Here is a 13,349-nt window from a genome sequence, read left to right on the forward strand (position 1 = left end):
GATTTCTGCATCTAGAGACAGGTTACTGGTGATAGTTGAGCCTAGGTAGGTGAACTCTTGAACCACTTCCAGAGCGTGGTCGCCAATATTGATGGATGGAGCATTTCTGACATCCTGCCCCATGATGTTCATTTTCTTGAGGCTGATGGTTAGGCCAAATTCATTGCAGGCAGACGCAAACCTGTCGATGAGACTCTGCAGGCATTCTTCAGTGTGAGATGTTAAAGCAGCACCGTCAGCAAAGAGGAGTTCTCTGATGAGGACTTTCCGTACTTTGGACTTCGCTCTTAGACGGGCAAGGTTGAACAACCTGCCCCCTGATCTTGTGTGGAGGAAAATTCCTTCTTCAGAGGATTTGAACGCATGTGAAAGCAGCAGGGAGAAGAAAATCCCAAAAAGTGTGGGTGCGAGAACACAGCCCTGTTTCACACCACTCAGGATAGGAAAGGGCTCTGATGAGGAGCCACCATGTTGAATTGTGCCTTTCATATTGTCATGGAATGAGGTGATGATACTTAGTAGCTTTGGTGGACATCCGATCTTTTCTAGTAGTCTGAAGAGACCACGTCTGCTGACGAGGTCAAAGGCTTTGGTGAGATCAATGAAAGCAATGTAGAGGGGCATCTGTTGTTCACGGCATTTCTCCTGTATCTGACGAAGGGAGAACAGCATGTCAATAGTCGATCTCTCTGCACGAAAGCTACACTGTGCCTCAGGGTAGACGCGCTCGGCCAGCTTCTGGAGCCTGTTCAGAGCGACTCGAGCAAAGACTTTCCCCACTATGCTGAGCAGGGAGATTCCACGGTAGTTGTTGCAGTCCCATATATACTAATCCTACACTAATCCCATATTCCTACCACATCCCCACCTGTCACTATATTTCCCTACCACCTACCTATACTAGTGGCAATTTATAATGGCCAATTTACCTACCAACTTGCAAGTCTTTTGGCTTGTGGGAGGAAACTGGAGCACCCGGAGAAAACCCACGCAGACACAGGGAGAACTTGCAAACTCCACACAGGCAGTACCCAGAATTGAACCCGGGTCGCTGGAGCTGTGAGGCTGCGGTGCTAACCACTGCGCTGCTGTGCCGCTTTGTCCTGTATGGTGCCGAGATTCTTGAGTGTTGTTGGAGCTGGACCCATCAAGGCAAGTGGAGAGCATTCAATCACACTCCTGACTTGTGCCTTGTAGATGGTGGACAGGCTTTGGGGAGTCAGGAGGTGAGTTACTCGCCTCAGGATTCCTAGCCTCTGACCTGCTCTTGTAGCCACGGTATTTATATGGCTACTCCAGTTCAGTTTCTGGTCAATGGTAACACCTAAAATGTTGATAGTGGGGGTTTCAGCGATCGTAATGCGATTGAATGTCAAGGGGAGATGGTTAGATTCTCTCGTTTGAGATGGTCATTGCCTAGCACTTGTGTGGCGCGAATGTTACCTGCCGCTTATCAGTCCAAGCCTGGATATTGTCCCGGTCTTGCTGCGTTTCAACACAGACTGCTTCGGTATCTGAGGAGTCGCGAATGGTGCTGAGCATTGTGCAATCATCAGTGAACATCCCCACCTCTGACCTTCTGATCGAAGGAAGATCATTGACGAAGCAGCTGAAGATGGTTGGGCCTGGGACACAACCCTGAGGAACTCCTGCAGTGATGTCCTGGAGCTGAGATGATTGACCTCCAACAACCACAACCATCTTCCTTTGCGCTAAGTATGATTCCAAACAGCAGAGAGCTTTCCCCCTGATTCCCATTGACTCCAGTTTTGCTCGGGCTCCTTGACGCCATACTCCATCAAATGCTGCCTTGATGTCGAGCACAGTCACTCTCACCTCACCTCTTGAGTTCAGCTCTTTTGTCCATATTTGAACCAAGGCTGTAATGAGGTCAGGAGCTGAGTGGCCCTAGCGGAACCCAAACTGAGCATCACTGAGCAGGTTATTGCTAAGCAAGTACCGCTTGATAGCACTGTCGATGACACCTTCTATCACTTTACTGATTGAGAGTAGATTGATGGGGTGATAATTAGTCGGGTTGGACTTGTCCTGCTTTTTGTGTACAGGACATACCTGGGCAATTTTCCACATTGCTGGGTAGATGCCAGTGTTGTATCTTTACTGGAACAGCTTGGCTAGGGGCGTGGCAAGTTCTGGAGCACAGGCCTTCAGTATTATTGCTGGAATATTGTCAGGGCACATAGCCTTTGCAGGATCCAGTGCCTTCAGTCGTTTTTTGATATTACGCGGAGTGAATCGAATTGGCTGAAGTCTGGCATCTGTGATGCTGGGACTTCAGGAGGAGGCCGAGATGGATCATCAACTCGGCACTCCTGGCTGAAGATTGTTGCAAATGCTTCAGCGTTATCTTTCGCACTGATGTGCTGGGCTCCCCCATCATTGAGGATGGGGATATTTGTGGAGCCACCTCCTCCAGTTAATTGTTTAATTGTCCACCACAATTCACGGCTAGATGTGGCAGGACTGTAGAGCTTAGATCTGATCCGTTGGTTATGGGACCGCTTAGCTTTATCTATCACATGCTGCTTACGCAGTTTGGCATGCAAATAGTCCTGTGTTGTAGCTTCAGCAGGTTGACACCTCATTTTGAGGTATGCCTGGTGCTGCTCCTGGCATGCCCTCCTGCACTGTTCATTGAACCAGGGTTGGTTTCCTGGCTTGATGGTAACGGTAGAGTGGGGAATATGCCGGGCTATGAGGTTACAGATTGTGGTTGAGTACAATTCTGCTGCTGCTGCTGATGGCCCATAGTGCCTCATGGATGCCCAGTTTTGCACTGTTCGAAATCTATCCCATTTAGCAGGGTGGTAGTGCCATCCAACACTATGGAGGGTATCCTCAATGTGAAGGCGGGACTTCGTCTCCACAAAGACTGTGCGGTGATCAGTCCTACCAGTACTGTCATGGGCAGATGCATCTGTGGCAGACAGATTGTTGAGGACAAGATTACCTGCCCCAGACCTAGTCTAGCAGCTATGTCCTTTTGGACTTGGCCAGCTCGGTCAGTAGTGGTGCTACTGAACCACTCTTGGTGATGGATGTTCAAGTCCCCCACCCAGAGTACATTCTGCATCCTTGTCCCCCTCAGTGCTTCCTCCAAGTGGTGATCAACATGAAGGAGTACTGATTCACCAGCTGAGGGAGGATGGTTGGTGGTAATCAGCAAGTTTCCTTGCCCATGTTTGACCTGATGCCATGAGACGTCATGGGGTCCGGAGTCGATGTTGAGGACCTCCAGGGCAACTCCCTACTGACTGTATACCACTGTGCCGCCACCTCTGCTGGGTCTGTCCTGTCGGTGGGGCAAGGCATACCCGGGGATGGTGATGGCAGTGTCTGGGACATTGTCTGTCAGGGATGATTCTGTGAGTATGACCATGTCAGGCTGTTGCTTGACTAGTCTGTGGGACAGCTCTCCCAACTTTGGCACAAGCCCCCAGATGTTAGTGAGGAAGACTTTGCAGTGTTGACAGGGCTGGGTTAGCCGTTGTCGTTTCCGGTGCCTAGGTCGATGCCAGGTGGTCTGTCCAGTTTCATTCTGTTTTTATTGACTTCGTAGCGGTTAGATGCAACTGAGTGGCTTGCCAGGCCATTTCAATCTGGAGTCACATGTAGGCCAGACCAGGTAAGGACAGCAGATTTCCTTCCCTAAAGGAAGTTTAAGTGAACCAGATGGGTTTTTACAACAATCAACAATGTTTCATTGCCATCATTAGACTAGTTTTTAATGCCAGATTTATTAATTGAATTCAAATTCCACCTTCTACGATGGTGGGATTCGAACCCAGTCCTGGGTCTCTGGGTTACTAGTCCAGTGACAATACCACTACGCCACCACAGTAGGAATCTATGGGTGCCTGAGAGATTATCCCTTGTGACTGGATTTTTCCCATTAAAACATTGAAAAATTTCAAGTCTGCTACTACTACTTATAATTCTTCCATGTGAAGTCAATAGTGATGAATTATTTTCAGAATTTCACTGCTGTTTTAACTGGCAAGACTGCAGATCATTGATGGCAACGCTGCTTAGAAATGATGCATTAACCTTTGTTCGGGCCAGGTGTAGAGGCAATGACAGATGTGATGAATTAGAAGTCACCGTATAGAGCTAATAAATGTTTGGCAAATTGACATTTTAATTGTTTTGTTCCTATAACCTGATTTGCAATCACAACGAGCCCAACGTTAAAAATTAGAATTGCCGTAAATTTGTATCCATGTATGCAAAAAAGAAAATCTAGGCAAGTCAACATTGACTCAGTTAAAATACAGGAAATGTTCAAAAAATTACAAACTCGAGGAGGCCTGTATCATGTATGTTCATAGCAGTTTCCTCCAAAAATGAATATGAATTGCACAAGGCCAATGTCATTGTAATTAAAGATGGTATACTAAATCACAATGCTGCAATTAGTTTTTATTTCTGTTCAGCTGACAGTGATGCTGGAAATGGGTTGCTGAACAATCTGAGATCTGCTTAAGACTTAGTGGGTTCAAGCCCCATTCCAGGGCTTGAGCACATAGTCTAGGCTGATACTTCATTATGGTCTTAAAGTGCTGTGTTGTCAGAGGTGTACTATTTGGTTAAGACTTTAAATTGAGGCTCTATCTACCTGTTTATTTGGATGTAAAAGATCTCATGGCATTGTTCAAAGTGCAAGGGAATTCTAATTTTCAACATTATAACAGTGACTACACCGAGTAAGTACTTCATTGGCTGTAAAGTGCTTTGGAGTGTCTTGAGGTTCTGGGTGGCGCTATATAAATGCAAGTCTTTCTTTACTGGTGTCCTGGCCACTATTTATTCCTTAACCACCACAACCAAGACGGATTAACTGGTTATTTATCTCATTGCTATATGTGGAATCTTACTGTGTGCAAATTGGCTGGCATATGTTTGTCTACAAAACAACAGTGACTAATATTTCAAAGGTTATTCATTGACAGTGAAATACTTTTTGATGTCCTAAGTATGTGAAAGGCACTATATAAACCCAAGTTAGTTCTTAACGGTTCAGGCATTTTAACCTTTTGCCTGAAATGATAACACATTGTTCAAAGAAACATCAGAAATTTTACGCCCATGAAATCCCTTTCAGGTGGGTTTATCCTATCTTTCATATCTGAACTAAAAATGTAATGATTTAATATTTTTCATTTGCAGGATGCACTTAAAACTCCATTTGCACCTGTCTAGATGATCTAATATCCATTTAGCCTCAGACATGCTTTTTAATTACATTTGTTTGTGCACTATAAAAATTATAAAGCATAGCTGCATTCCTTGCAATGTAAACAATTATGAAACCCCTTACCAAGAGGAATACACAAAACTTCAAGAAACTGAAAAGCTAAACAGTAGCATATTTTGATTAGTAGCATATGAAATGTTAGACCTCAAAAGTATGTGATTACAGGAACTGAAGTGCTGAAACCATGTAAGAGCTGGCAAGTATGAGGGAGCCCTTTTCTGTTGCATCTTCTATTGGAACATGCACCGTATGTACTTGTACTGGGAAGTCAGTCAACAGTGCTGATGCTTTTCTGAGTTCTTAATTCTTTAGTCATTTACAAAGGCAGAACAAAATATTTTTGCATTAAAATCTTTGGCAGAAGTGGTTGCATCACAGCTTCCTCTCTACCAAAGGATTTGATGTCCAAATCAATTATATCTCCATTGCCTGCACAAGGAAGGCAGTGTAGTGTTACCATAGGACTTGAGAAATCTCTGATACAGCTTTATTGCTTAAGATGTGAATAACATATATAAGCCAACATTTATAAATGATTTCATAATGTAAAACACAGCAGATGTGTTTTGTTAGAATTTGAAGTTCTGCCTTCATAAATTGACTATCAAAAGCAAATATTTCTGCTAATGAAGACTTTAGTAGTGTTTAATTGTTTTGTATATTTCAATAGTCAAGAAGACTTGCAGTTTCAGCACTTCAGTCATTGGCCGTCAGCTGTGCAGCTGTTACTATGGTGCTTCTGATGAATTACAACTTTAGTGTCTTAGCCAGACTGATACTGCAGCTTCTTTGATCTGAAAATTAAAGGGCTGATTTAACTGGATTCGTCCAGTTATATGTGACTACCATGATTACGCTGCTTTTTCACAATTTTGGACAGTTTTGGCCAATGATTATTTAGTTGCCTTCAAAGCTTTTAACACAATTTGTAGTGGAAAATACTTGTCATAGCCATTTGATTTGATAAGTTTTTTGGATCTGTAATCGTTTGCTTTTCTTTTTGATAGAGGAATGGGTTTCTAAATTTAGAGCCCTGTTTGTTGTTTTTTCTTTTTGCCTGTAGGCTGTTGGATAAAATCCTCTAATGTGTTAGTCGTGACTATCTTTATCTCATCATGAGCTAACTGGCCTCCTTATTTGCATTTTTCCTCTGTTCGTATCCTGACCAATAATTGCAGTAACATCACAGTAGATTCTTGAAATAAAAAATAATTGATAATTCAAATTTAGTACAAGGGAGTCGTCTCAGCAAAGAGTTCAAATGATGCCAAGCACTTGAGTAGTTCATTTAAAACAATCACCAATCAAGACACAGAAATAGAGCAATTTTCCTTAGAGACTTCGCCTTCAAGCACTGCAAGACCAGGTATGATTAGTTAAGCCAAATAATTTGTCTTAACTATGCCCTGCACTGCATCAGTGCGAATTTTCCATTTCCCATATCAGCCACTGCCAATTTGCTGGTAGATTTATGCTTCACTCAGACCTGGGCCCATTTTGCTGACCAATTCCTCCTGTCCACTCCTCTCTCCTGAAAATATTGACTCCTGGCTTCAATATGGTTCCATAAGCACCAAATGCCATCTGATACTTTCCCCAAATAGCCATTTTTCATACGTGTCTTGATGATGAATTTCATTGTGGAAGCCATCATAGGCAATCCTGATTCTAACGTTCATATATGCACTTCTCCAGCAGGAAAATCTGAGTTGACTGATTTTCTTCTTCCCTAATCCAAGGGCATTGTACAACTGCTTGCAGCTGAGGTCAACTAACTCGGCACAGGCCTGGGATTGAACCCGAGATTCTTTGCTGTATGGCTGATCTGTAAAATCAATAAATTTGCAGAAACATCAGAGAAACTCTTAAGATCTTTATAACCAGCAGAAGATTTTTAACCTCTCCAGCATGCAGTCGCTTTGAACTGAGGTTCCAGATTGAAAGGACAGTGTTGTAAAAGTTTGTACCATTTAAGACTCTCTCTCAGTGGTTCACAGTCATCATATGAACCATGACTAGATTACTGCCTTAATCAGTCTTGTGTGCCATACTTTGTTACTTTTGTTGAGAAAAGCAGGATTAATTTTGAAGTCGTCAAAGTTTATGGCTCATTTTCTTTCTGATTTAAAGAAAGCATTTTCTCAACTTCATCAGTTTCCTTAATTGAACCTTGTTTTGAGACTAGAGGATGGGATTATTCTGATGATGGGCTAATATTACCATCTTAATGGATACCAAAGGAGGTTCACGTATATGTGCAGGGAGAAAATGAATCATCAGTCATTTTTGCCTCTTGAGTAGAGTGTTGTGCTATGTAAGACACTCCGTCCAAATGGTAATTTCTCAACTTTGGGGAACCGATTTAAGTAACCCTCCTTTGCACTGAATGTGGCTGCTTAGAAGACCAAGGAAGGGTGGTGATGGAAGCTTTTTCTTCATTTAAAAATAAATATTTAGCAGGCTTTTGTCTCATTTCATACCCATTAAAGTGTTCTGTTGATTACTTTTATATTGAGAAAAATAATTTCCATGACTTTATTGTGCATTGTAAGAATTTTGTACAAAAAATGCTTAATAATGGCATAAATAATAATCCTTGCTCATTATGTAGAGATCTTTAAACTTTCTTCCAGTAGCATGTCTGGTTCTTGTATAGTTCAATGTATACATTGGCGGGGTCCTACAATTGCCATTGTGATAATCTGCTGTTGTACTCTGAACTTTATTTACCTGAGTGCAGCTGAGAACAGGGAAGTACTGGCTACTGCTGTACAGACAGGAAACTATAGTAGAGTTTGACACTGTGGGTTTCACCATTGCTGCCAGCCAATCCGCTTGCACGGCTGTTGCTATGCTTGCAGTAGTCTGCCTCATTGTAAAAACAGTGCGTTGCAGAGTGATAGGCTGGAGCTAATATGCACCACAGCAGAACATGTTGTTTTGACCATTGCAGACATCTGGTGCACTCAGATACTGACAGTACAGCCCAGCATTAGCCAGAGGCAACTTCCTTTACTCAAGGAGTCAAACATTCTTTGTTCAAAAAGGAAATATATGGCTGCATAGAAAAGGTGTGTACTGTGAAGAGTGTTTTTATATGTTATATTTTCATTGCTTCTTCTGTTTTTTCCCTGTAACATGTTTAAGGGGGTGGAACACAAGCGTGTGCACAGAAATGTTGAGTTTTCCCTAACTTTGTTCTTTTATGTGATTGGGTTTAGTAGATTTATTACGCATGACTCACATTACCATCAATTGTCCACGGATAGGAAAGGTTCAAGTTGTTTTCATTATGTTTTATTTGTGTTTTGTAGATCAGATTTCTTTTGATTTCTGCTGCTGGAATCTTTTATCTATAAAAGACTTACCTCCCTCTGAGACTAGCAAAGCATTATCAATCCTTTGCCACTATTTGTCTGCTTGAAGTGAGACACAGCTTACAATCTATACAAATAACAGACCAGAACCCTTGGAAAGGCACCTTCCAGGCATGGCAGCTTTTTGCATTTACATGGCTTCTGTTCTAAGCTATGACTTTGATATATTCTTAGCCCATCTTGTCTGAAACAACTCCATATAAAGGTAACAAACTCACCACAGCACCTGCATTTCGCATTATTTAACTTGCAAATTACTGCTTTACACTCCAATGTGGATTCTGCTAATCTCTTCCAACATGATTTTTTTTTTAAAGCGCTGTTTTTTGAGCCTAAAAGCACTACTAACACAACTCAATAAGTTTTAGACATGTTCAAATTTTATAACTGGCTTATGTCTGACAATAGGTTTTTATTTGAAAGGCTCAGTATCTCTGTTGATGCAGGGTACATTTGACTATTCATGTTGGAGAAGCTACTGTCTGACATTTGACAGCAGCACTGAGGTCAGTCCTTGTGACTGTTCCCTTGCTCACAGTGTGTCATGTTCACTGTAACAGTGTGGATTTGCTCACTGACTTGGCATGCATTCTTGTGTGCTCTCCTCTGTAAGTACAGTGCACATGTTTTCTTTGGGGCTTGTTTTCTCTCCTTTTTTCCAGTGGACCACCTTCCATCTACTTCCACTTCCCCACCCAACCTGCAACAAAAAACACACCCCTTCCTCATTTGCCTATGCCTCTGTGCATTCTAACTCTTCTGCATTTGACCCTCTTTTCGGTTGTAGCCACCACCAGCACATGTGCGTTAGCTCCCTGATATTTTTCACTTCGCTCCCCTTCTGCCTCTAACAACATGCCCTCTAAATTTTTTTGTAGTGCGTGGGCGATTTGTTTTAGTTTTTTTTTTGTATGGCCGAGCACACACTGACTTAAAGGGGCTGATTTGTGCGTGGTCTGTGTGAGCGGCCACACGTCAGAGAGGGAGCATTGGCCCCTAGCACCTCCCCACACCCATTCCATGCAGTTGGGCGGTGCCGTACCACCTATCCTTCGTGGAGGAGTTTCTGCGGGGAAACACCTTTGACCACCGGTCCATCAGAAAGTGGTCTGCACGGAATGTCCTCAAGGCCCTACGGGAAAAGGAAACGGTGGATCCTGTCGGATGGTTCCCCGAGCAGACCGTCAGTCATTTGGCGGAATGCCTCATCACCAGAACTTTCAAACAAGCACCAAGACGTAGCTTGGCTGGTGGTGAGAAGGGCCCTCCCCGTCAGATCCTTCATGCACACCCGAAGTCTCGCCCCCTCCGCACAGTGCCCCCGCGTTGGCTGTGGTGGGGAAGAGACGGTCGCCCACCTCCTCCTGGAATGTGCCTTTGCAAAGCAGGTGTGGAAAGAGATGCAGTGGTTTTTGTCAAGGTTCATCCCAAGCAGCTCTGTAACACAGGAGTCTGTGCTCTACGGGCTGTTCCCAGGGACGCACACCGAGATAAACATCAACTGCTGCTGGAGGACTATCAATTCGGTGAAAGACGCCCTTTGGTCTGCCCGAAACTTGCTGGTCTTCCAGCGCAAAGAGTTGTCCACCACCGAATGTTACAGACTGGCACATTCCAAGGTCCAGGACTACGTGCTGAGGGACGCACTAAAGCTTGGGGCAGCCGCAGCAAAGGCTCAATGGGGAAAGACCACAGTGTAAGGTTCCCCCACCAAGCTGAACTGAGGGGCTGGATCCATGGTAAACCCCTCGAACTGTATTGTTAATATTCTCAATTGCTGTAAATGTAAAACTGTAATTGACATGACAATTGTGAAACGGAAGGGTTGGGAAGAAACTCATGACAGTATTGAAGGAAACTGATCTCCCTTGCAATGTTTGTATTTTTTGGTGCTGTTTGGAAACTGTTTGGCAATGTATTTTTTACAGATTTTTATGAATAAAGTATATTTTGGAAATAAAAAAAAAATATGGTTCCTCTTCCATGTCTCTACCTGTCAGAGTCAATTTGTCTCTTTTTTTATTCGTTCATGGGATGTGGGTGTCGTTGGCTAGGCCAGCATTTATTGCCCATCCCTAATTGCCCTTGAGAAGGTGGTGGTGAGCTGCCTTCTTGAACCGCTGCAGTCCATGTGGGGTAGGTACACCCACTGTGCTGTTAGGAAGGGAGTTCCAGGATTTTGACCTAGTGACTGTGAAGGAAAGGTGATGTTCCAGGTCAGGATGGTGTATGGTCTGGAGGGGAACTTGCAGGTGGTGGTGTTCCGATCCATCTGCTACCCTTGTCCTTCTAGATGGTAGAGGGCGCAGGTTTGGAAGGTGCTGTCTAAGGAGCCTTGGTGTGTTGCTGCAGTGCATCTTGTAGATACTGCTGCCACTGTGCGTCAGTGGTGGAGGGAGTGAATGTTTGTAGATGGGGTGCCAATCAAGGTGGCTGCTTTGTCCTGGATGATGTTGAGCTGCTTGAGTGTTCTTGGAGCTGCACCCTTTCACGCAAATGGAGAGTACCATCACACTCCTGACTTGTGCCTTGCAGATGGTAGACAGGCTTTGGCAAGTCAGGAGGTGAGTTACTCAATGCAGGATTCCGAGCCTTTGACCTGCTCTTGTAGCCGCAGTATTTATATGGCTACTCCAGTTCAGCTTCTGGTCAATGGTAGCCCCCAGGATGTTGATAGTGGGGGATTTAGTGATCGTCATGCCATTGAATGTCCAGGGGAGGTGGTTAGATTCTCTCTTGTTGGAGATGGTCATTGCCCGGCACTTGTGTGGCGTGAATGTTACTTGTCACTTATCAGCCCAAGCCTGGATTTTGTCCCGGTCTTGCTGCATTTCTACAGGGACTGCTTCGGTATTTGAGGAGTCGTGAATGATGCTGAACATTGTGCAATCATCAGTGAACATCCCCACTTCTTACCCCCTGATTGAAGGAAGATCATTGATGAAGCAGCTGAAATGGTTGGGCCTAGGACACTACCCTGAGGAACTCCTGCTGTGATGTCCTGGAGCTGAGATGGTTGACCTCCAACAACCGCAACCATCTTCCTTTGTGCTAGGTATGACTCCAACCAGCGGAGAGTTTTCCCCCTGATTCCCAGTGACTTCAGTTTGGCCAGGGCTCCTTGATATACCACACTCGGTCAAACGCTGCATTGATGTCAAGGGCAGTCACTCCCATCTCTTCTCTTGAGTTCAGCTCTTTTGTCCATGTTTGAACCAAGGCTGTAATGCGGTCAGGAGCTGAGTGGCCTTGGCGGATCCCAAACTGAGTGTCACTGAGCAGGTTATTGCTAAGCAAGTGCCGCTCGATAGATCTAACTTCCCCATATTACTTGTATGTGTCTTCAGTCTAATTTTCGTCCCTCCTTAACTCTGTGCCACATGCCATGGTATAAAACCCCATCTTTACTGTGTAATACACACACTTTTTCTCTTCTGTTTTTCCTTCCTTTTCACTTTTCCATCCCACTGTCACATTGAAGATTGGCTTAAAAAATTGGAAGCATAGGTGGTATGCTTCTGAAGTGGATTGACAATTGGTTTAAGCCAAAGAAGCAAATTATATTTGTATCTGGTTCCAGATCAACTCGTGGACTGCTCGGAAATTATTGCTGTGATTGTATTGTACATAAATGGCTTGAAGTGTTTACAGAAATAAAGCTCTCCGATTTGAGGATCATGTTGAATCGGGAGGCATTGCAAACAACCAGGAACAGGTTAATCAAAATCAGAAGGGCCTGGTAGATTGGGAGTTGAGCTGTGCCATGGAAGTGTTTATTTTTTCCTCTGTTTAAAAACTAAAGGGTTTTGTGTGCCTTTAAGACTGAAAGCAGTTTTTATATTCTCTGGGAACAGTGTGAGCTGCAAGCCTGTTTCCTAAGCAACAGCAAGAGAGAGGTCACATGCTGTATTGGATCAGTTTGACTGTGTGCAATGACTGACCAGATTCGCTTTGAACTGGCAGACCAGCGAAGTGTGCTCTCTTTGAAGGAAGAAAGAATTTGTCTCTCTCAGAAAATCTACATTGGCCTACAGGCTGTGTTTCGCCTAAGGATGAAAAGACCCCTGGAAAGGAATATCTGCATTATTGGAGGTAGCAAATTTCTTTTTATTCCTGTCTCTAAAATGTCTCTACATCAGGAGTGACTTTCTGTTGCCTTTCGTGTTTCTGGGAGTTCCAGAAACTCAGTTTCTGCTGATAGACTGCTAATTCAAAAATCTAAATAGACCTGTTGTTATACTCCTTGTTGAAAGATCTGTGTGATGCCTGCTGCAGCCGAAGTACCGTGAACACCTATCCATTACTGACTTCATCAAACTCACCGGGAGACTTCAAGTGGCATCTGACTGTTCGACTCTGGGATACCGAACTGGGATCGTAACCCGCCAAGATTTACAACCCAGATGTTTTATTATTCCTAAGAACAGCTCTAATTTAAAACATCATCTAAGGGCTGGTTAACCATTGGTTTTTGAATGTGTGTGTGTGTGCATGATGGTTAGGGGGAATAAGAAGTTATAATGTCCTTTCAGTCTTAGATTTATCTCAATATTGTTAAGATTTAGTTTATCAATAAATATTTAGTTTGTTGTTTAAAGATATCTGGTTTGGTGTGTTTCATTCTGGGGGTTAATAAAGTATTTAATTTGGCTAATTTCCAGTAGATGGGAAACTTTAATAATATGCTGTGACCTGTG

The 13,349-nt window shown here is 43.6% G+C and overlaps 1 protein-coding gene across 5 annotated transcripts in view; it reads left to right on the forward strand.

Moving 5' to 3' along the window:
* atosa (atos homolog A) overlaps window positions 1-13,349 on the forward strand; it is a 100,719-nt gene that overhangs the window by 15,580 nt on the left and 71,790 nt on the right. The window contains exon 1 of one of the 5 annotated variants that reach the window (XM_068017974.1): window positions 8,255-8,346. The exons of the other annotated variants lie outside the window; for them this stretch is intronic. The gene's annotated coding sequence lies outside the window, so the exon portion shown is untranslated. Of the gene's footprint in view, window positions 1-8,254; window positions 8,347-13,349 lie in introns of those variants that run through there. 5 annotated transcript variants of the gene reach the window in all.

Source organism: Heterodontus francisci, chromosome 38 (assembly GCF_036365525.1).
Source record: "Heterodontus francisci isolate sHetFra1 chromosome 38, sHetFra1.hap1, whole genome shotgun sequence".
NCBI lineage: Eukaryota > Metazoa > Chordata > Chondrichthyes > Heterodontiformes > Heterodontidae > Heterodontus > Heterodontus francisci.